At 38.7% G+C, this 8,049-nt stretch overlaps 1 pseudogene; it reads right to left on the bottom strand.

Annotated features, from left to right (window-relative positions):
• Positions 1-5,645: 5,645 nt before the first annotated feature.
• Positions 5,646-6,612, bottom strand: LOC101103334 (olfactory receptor 4D2-like; annotated as a pseudogene).
• Between the last annotated feature and the right edge of the window lie 1,437 nt (positions 6,613-8,049).

The raw sequence follows: 8,049 nt of genomic DNA, 5'->3' as shown, positions 1-8,049 counted from the left end.
TAGGTGGAAAAATGTTTGTTTACTACATTAGTGGCTCAGACCGTAAAGCGTCTGTCTACAATGCGGGAGAGCCAGGTTCGATCCCTGGGTTGGGAAGATCCCCTGGAGAAGGAAATAGCAATCCACTCCAGTACTATTGCCTGGAAAATCTCATGAACAGAGGAGCCTGGTAGGCTACAGTCCATGGGGTTGCAAAGAGTCAGACATGACTGAGGGACTTCACTTTCACTTTACTACATTGGAAACAAACCTTGTAAATTCTTTTATTTTCTCAACCAGATTTGAAGGTTGATTTCCCATCCATATCCAAGTATACTGAACCATCTGTAACATTCTAGTATTATTTATATAGGAATTATTATTCAGTAAGAGCATCCTTTCATAAAAGTAGTAGTACAGGATGTATATACACCATCTTATGATGAACTGTTTAGAACTGTAATTAACTGGCTTCATAATCCTAGTGTACAATAAAAACTGTATTTCTTAGAGTTTCCTATTCTACTTTAGATTTCAGGTTGGTCCGAATTCCTTGTTACAAATCTTTATAGTTAGCAAGATGTAATCTCTCAGATTTGTTTTTTAAAAAAAAATTACTGGTGAGCTCTGATTTTTCCCACATAGAAGAGATTTTAAAAACACGAATTCCTCCAAGTATTGAGTTTTAGTTCATTTTAAACTCCAGCTTCTTGTCAAAATACCCTGGTCAATGCTAGGGAAGGGAATAGGTCTTACTGGCCTCGTTGACTATCGGATGTTAATAACTGTAGCATTATCTATTGTTATTCAGTCACTAAGTCGTGTCCCACTCGTTGGGACCCCATGGACTCACTCCACCAGTCTTCTCTGTCTGTGGAATTTTTCAAACAAGAATACTGAAGTGGGTTTCCATTTCCCCCTCCCAGAGATCTTCCTGACCCAAGGATTGAAACTGGGTCTCTTGTGCCTCCACAGCAACTAATTAAATTACCTGGATTAATTCATTGTTACTCTGATTTGGTTTTCAGTAAGGAAGTCCTTGTATATTCTACTTTATATATTTCTTCTCTCAAGGAATGCACTCTTTTTGTAAATTAATTAATTAATTTTAATTGGAGGCTAATTATTTTACAATATTGTATTGTTTTTTGCCATACATTGACATGAATCAGCCATGGGTGTACATGTGTCCCCCATCCTGAACCCTCTTCCCACTTCCCTCCACATCCCATCCCTCAGTGTTGTCCCAGTGCACTGGCCCTGAGTGCCCTGTATCATGCGTTGAACGTGGACTGGTGATCTATTTCACATATGGTAATATACATGTTTCAGTGCTGTTCTCTCAAATCATCCCACCCTCGCCTTCTCCCACAGAGTCCAAAAGTCTCTCTTTACATCTGTGTCTCTTTTCCTGTCTCGCATATAGGGTCGTTACCATCTTTCTAAATGCCATATATATGCATTAATGTACTATATTGGTGTTTTCCTTCCTGACTTACTTCACTCCGTATAATAGGCTCCAGTTTCATCCACCTCATTAGAACTGATTCAAACGCATTCTTTTTAATAGCTGAGTAATATTTCATTGTGTATATGTACCACACATTCTTATCCATTCATCTGCCAATGGACATCTAGGTTGATTCCATTTCCTAGCTATTATAAACAGTGCTGCAATGAGCATTGGGGTACACGTGTTTCTTTCAATTCTGGTTTCCTCAGTGTGTATGCCCAGCAGTGGGATTGCTGTGTTGTATAACAGAAAGAGAAATTAAGGAAACAATTCCATTCACCATTGCAATGAAAAGAATAAAATATTTAGGAATAAATCTACCTAAAGAAACAAAAGACCTATATGTAGAAAACAATAAAACACTGATGAAAGAAATCAAAGAGGACACAAATAGGTGAAGAAATATACCATGTTCATGGATCGGAAGAATCAATATAGTGAAAGTGAGTATACTACCCGAAGCAATCTATAGATTCAATGCAATCCCTATCAAGCTACCAATGGTAGTTTTCTGAAAACTAGAACAAATAATTTCATGATTTGTATGGAAATACAAAAAACCTTGAATAGCCAAAGCAATCTTGAAGAACGGAACTGGAGGGATCAACCTGCCTGACTTGAGACTATACTACAAAGCTACAGTCATCAAGACAGTATGGTACTTGTACAAAGACAGAAAAATAGAACAATGGAACAAAAAGGAAGCCCAGAGATTAATCCACGCACCTATGGACACCTTATCTTTGACAAAGGAGCCAAGAATGGAGAAAAGAAAATTTCTTTAACAAGTGGTGCTGGGAAAATGAGTCAACCACTTATAAAAGAATGAAACTAGAACACTTTCTAACACCATACACACAAATAAACTCAAAATGGATTAAAGATCTAAACGTAAGACCAGAAACTAGAAAACTCCTAGAAGATAACATAGGCAAAACACTCTCCAATATAAATCACAGCAGGATCCTCTATGACCCACCACCAAAAATATTGGAAATAAAAGCAGAAATACACAAATGGGACCTAATTAAAATTAAAAGCTTCTGCACAACAAAGGAAACTATAAGCAAGGTGAAATGACAGCCTTCAGAATAGGAGAAAATAATAGCAAATGAAGCAACTGACAAACAACTAATCTCAAAAATATACAAGCAACTCCTGCAGCTCAATTCCAGAAAAATAAATGACCCAATCAAAAAACGGGCCAAAGAACTAAATAGACATTTCTCCAAAGAAGACATACAGATGGCTAACAAACACATGAAAAGATGCACAATATCACTCATTATCAGAGAAATGCAAATCAAAACCACAATGAGGTACCATCTCACGCCAGTCAGAATGGCTGCGATCCAAAAGTCTACAAGCAATAAATGCTGAAGAGGGTGTGGAGAAAAGGGAACCCTCTTACACTGTTGGTGGGAATGCAAACTAGTACAGCCACTATGGAGAACAGTGTGGAGATTCCTTAAAAAACTGGAAGTAGAACTGCCTTATGACCCAGCAATCCCACTGCTGGGCATACACACCGAGGAAACCAGAATTGAAAGAGACACGTGTACCCCAATGTTCATCGCAGCACTGTTTATAATAGCCAGGACATGGAAGCAACCTAGATGTCCATCAGCAGACGAATGGATAAGAAAGCTGTGGTACATATACACAATGGAATATTACTCAGCTATTAAAAAGAAGGCATTTGAATCAGTTCTAATGAGGTGGATGAAACTGAAGCCTATTATACAGAGTGAAGTAAGTCAGGAAGGAAAACACTAATACAGTATATTAACGCATATATGTGGAATTTAGAAAGATGGTAATGATGACCCTATATGTGAGACAGCAAAAGAGACACAGATGTAAAGAACAGACTGTTGGACTCTGTGGGAGAAGGCGAGGATGCTTTGAAAGAATAGCACTGAAACATGTATATTATCATATGCAAAATAGATCACCAGCCCAGGCTCGATGCATGAGACAGGGTGCTCAAGGCTGGTGCACTGGTATGACCCTGAAGGACAGGATAGGGAGGGAAGAGGAAGGGAGGGTCAGGATGGGGAACACATGCACACCCATGACTGATTCATGTTAAGGTATGGCAAAATCCACCACAATGTTGTAAAGTAATTAGCCTCCAATATAATAAAAAATAAATAAAATAAAAATAAAAATGGCAATGAACACAAAAGGACAAAACAAAATAAACAGAAAAATGAATGAGAAACAAACAAATGGTGTAGAAGACAGACAGAAGAAAAGATTATACAATCAGCATCCTTTAAGAGAAGCAAGAACACATTCCTGTCTGCTGAGAAAAGAATCTATGTTTAAATATTAGGTCTCAATAGACACTAAGACAGAAATGAAAGATTGATACATATGACTATGTGAAAACTAATACCAAAAATAAAGAAGAAAAACCACAAATTGGATGAAAGAAAGAAAGTGAAGTTGCTCAGTCATATCCGACTCTTTACGATCCCATGGACTGTAGCCTGCCAGGCTCCTCTGTCCATGGGATTCTCCAGGCAAGAATACTGGAGTGGGTTGCCATTTCCTTTTTCAGGGGATCTTCCCAACCTAAGGATTGAGCCTGTGTCTCCCGCACTGCAGGCAGACTCTACCATCTAAGCCACCAGGGGAGCCCCCAAACTGGGAAAAGGTATTGTAATAAATAAGACTGAAAAAGACCAGTAACAAATTGTATAAGAACTTCTACATTAACAAGAAACAGGCAATAGAAAATCATGCTAAAGGCATTCATGAGAAATTTGAATATAATTAAAACATGGGGAAATGCTAAAGAAATGCAAATCAAGACTACAGTGAAATACCATTTTTTACCTGCTTAATTGAGAAAAATGAAAAACTATGACAATCAACTGTTAGGAGGATGAGAATCAATGGGAACAGTGCAGTGCTGCTGATAACGAAGTAATTTGGTACAACTTCTTTGGAAAACAACTTAGCCCTATTTTGTGAAAGTAAAACTTTGAAGATCTCATGATCCAGCAATTACACTTCAAAGTAATGACCCATAGCTCCTCAACATGACAACTGGAGACAAGCAGAAGATTATCATTCAAAAGAGCATTGTTCCAAGAGCAAAAACTGGGAACTTTTCCAGTAAGCTTATCTCACTTTGGAATATTATACAACAGAGCAAATGAATGAACTACAGCCAAACAGAATATGTGACATTTAGAAACAAAATGTTGAGTGAAAAAAATCAAATGCCAGAATATTACCTAAAGTCTGATATTTTATAAACTCAATAAAACAATATAGTGCTTATGTTAATATGTGATAAAATTGTTTTTATGAATGATGGAATGATAAACACAAAACTCAAGAAAGTGGTTTCATCTGGGTGAAGTGATGTGATGGAGAGGTACCATAGGCAGGTATAAGCTGTTGGTATCATGTGGTTCTTGAACTGAGGAGCATGTACATGTGTTCATATGATATAATATAGTGTTTTTATAACTTACATGCATATTACACATAATCATTTGCTTGCAATAATTATACTGTACTAAAACATACAGTGGAAAATTGGAATACTCATGATTTCTAAATAGAAAATTAAATAAAATATATGGTTAGCTCAATGTTTTCTCACAATTTTTGGATTTGATACTTATAATAAGCCTGAGGGATTTGGGATCAGATATTAATTTCAGCGAGTTTGTTGAGGAAGAAGTTATGAGTTCAAGAGAGGCCACATGTCTCATTCAAGGTCATCTGTCAGGTAAATTTTGGACATGATCTCCAATTTAAGGCATAAGACTAAGTATTGTTCAGTTTCCAACAATCCAGCCTCACACCAAAACAGGGTCCTGGGAAAAGAGGTCAAACACAGAAAATAGAACTGCTCTTCTGGGGGAATGCTGTCATCCTAACAGAAAACTATCTGCCAAGAAGACAAAAAGGAGAGTGTGGCTTTCCAGAATGTTTCCATGGCAGCATATCTTATTGTCATAGGAGAGTTCAAATCATCCAACACAGACAAAAGTAAGGATAGTTACCTTTATCCTCAAAATCTGGATAAGCTGCTCATTTTCAAGTTATGAAGAGGCAAGATACAGCAACGCTCTCTCCAGCTTATCGATGGAAAACCAAACAGCCAAAATCCAATAGAAGTGACTCACTGTCACTCCCTTTTACAAAGAAGCCTGGTGCCTCCCTAACCTCTTCATTGCTGACTATATCTTCTGCTTCTTCAGGGTATAGATTTGGGCCGGGGTTGGGGGTGGTGGTGAGCATGTGAGTCATGACCGTGTGGCTGATGGATACAGCCTTGTCAATGGAGAAATAAATGAAGGGCCAGGCATAGAGATAAATGCTTGGAATGAAGACCATAGACACCATGACAAAAGTGGTGGTGCAGGTGGAAGCTGCCTTTCTCCTCACCTGCCCTGAGTGGGACCTCAGCATCACCAGGATGACTGAGTAGGAGACGAGGAGGAGGAGGAACCAGATGACATCCAGCATCCCAATGTTGCAGATCATGAGGAACTCCAGGACAGAAGTGTCAGTGCAGGCGAATCTCAGCACTTGTGGAACATCACAGTAGAAGTTATCTAGGACATTGGGGCCACAAAAAGGCAGTGGGAGCATCAGAGCCAGTTGGGAAATGGAATGAACAAAATCTACCATCCAGGCTGTCACAAGCAGCCCCACACAGAGCTGAGTGTTCATGATGGTGACATAGTGGAGGGGCCGGGATATAGCAACAAGGCAGTCATAGGCCATCACTGAGAGGAAGAAGACCATGGCACCTCCCAGAAAGTGGAATAAAAAAATCTGGGCCATGCATCCCTGGTAGGAGATGGTCTTCTTCTCAGTGAGGAAGTCCACCAGCATCTTTGGAGCAGTGACTGAGGAGAAACAGAGGTCTATGACAGCCAAGTTTCACAGCAGTGTGAGGTGTGTGAATTTCACACAGATGTGTGGAACCTGAAATCAGAGGTCACTGTGACCATAACCAGGAGGGTTCCCATGACAGTGGTTGTGTAGACAAACAGGAAAACCAGAAACAAGACTAGCTGGAGCTCCTGAGTCTGTGAGAGCCCCAGGAAGACAAAATTTGACACTCACGTGAGGTTCCCCAGTTCCATGGTGTCTTCTCCAGGCATCTAAAGAAAACACACCACAGACAGTAATGTACTAATGCTCAGGGACTCAAATTGAGTTCCTCAGATCTAGATGATGGATATTTATGTGCACATCTTAATTCCAGTTGCTGACTAAATGGTCCTGCCCCTGGAATGTGTACAACTTGGTAATAGAATATATACTCATGAAATATTTAAATCCATCCAGAGACACATGCAACCTACTTTTAAAAGATTCAGTGTTACTGAGGAAACCAGAATTGAAAGAGACACGTGTACCCCAATGTTCATCACAGCACCGTTTACAGCTAGGACAGGGAAGCAACCTATTTGTCCATCAGGAGATGAATGGATAAGAATGTTGTGGTACATATTTACAATGGAGTATTACTCAGCTATTAAAAAGAATGAATTTGAATCAGTTCTAATGAGGTAGATGAAACTGGAACCTATTATACAGAGTGAAGTAGGTAAAAAAGAAAAATGCCAATACAGTATATTAAAGCATATATATATATATATATATGGAATTTAGAAAGATGGTCGCGATGACCCTATATATGAGACAACAAAAGAGACAGATATAAAGAACATACTTTTGGACTCTGTGGGAGAAGGTGAGGGTGGGATGATTTGAGAGAATAGCATTGAAACATGTATATTACCATATGTGAAATAGATCACCAGTCCAAGTTCGAAGCAAGAAAGAGCGTATTCAAAGCCAGTGTACTGGGACAACCCTGAGGGATGGGATGGGGAAGGAGGTGGGAGGGGGTTTCAGTACGGGGGACACATGTACACCTGTGGCTGATTCATGTCAATGTATTGCAAAAACAAACATAATATAGTAAAGTAATTAGCCTCCAATTAAAATAAATTAATTAATTTTTTAAAAGATTCAGTGTTAATATAGTGATAGAAAACACGTAGAGTCCAACTGATTTGTAGTTAAATTCCAGATTCTTATTCCTTGAGATTTGACCCAGAATAAATTATTCAAGCTCTGTTTCAGTCTCCACGTCTGTAAGGTGGGAAGAAAAATGTTGTCTTTATAGAATGTCTAGAGGTATAAATGAGATAGCACATAAGGTTCCTAGAACAGTATCTGGAATAATAAATGCTAATCACTCTTCTCTGTGTAGTCTCTTACTCTGAAGACATCCTACCTTCTTAGAGTCTGTAATACATTTTTGTACCAGTCATTTCTCATGTGATAGTTAATACATTAAAATGTTAGTGAACTTTTCATATTTCTAGGTTTTTCCTCCACAGTTCAATCATAATGTGTTTGCCTGCTCACAATTCAGCCAACCTATGTCTTGATTCAAAACTTATTTGTGCCCTGAAGTTCTCATGTTTGCTCAGTCAATGCTCAAAAAACATGGGGTTTGACTCTGAGTACATAAATAATTATAGAGGTGCCCCTCACTGGTGTGGTGG

This window comes from Ovis aries, chromosome 11 (genome assembly GCF_016772045.2).
Source record: "Ovis aries strain OAR_USU_Benz2616 breed Rambouillet chromosome 11, ARS-UI_Ramb_v3.0, whole genome shotgun sequence".
Classification (NCBI taxonomy): domain Eukaryota; kingdom Metazoa; phylum Chordata; class Mammalia; order Artiodactyla; family Bovidae; genus Ovis; species Ovis aries.
Note: the sequence above shows the minus strand (reverse complement) of the source record. Positions and strands in the feature narration are given on the sequence as shown.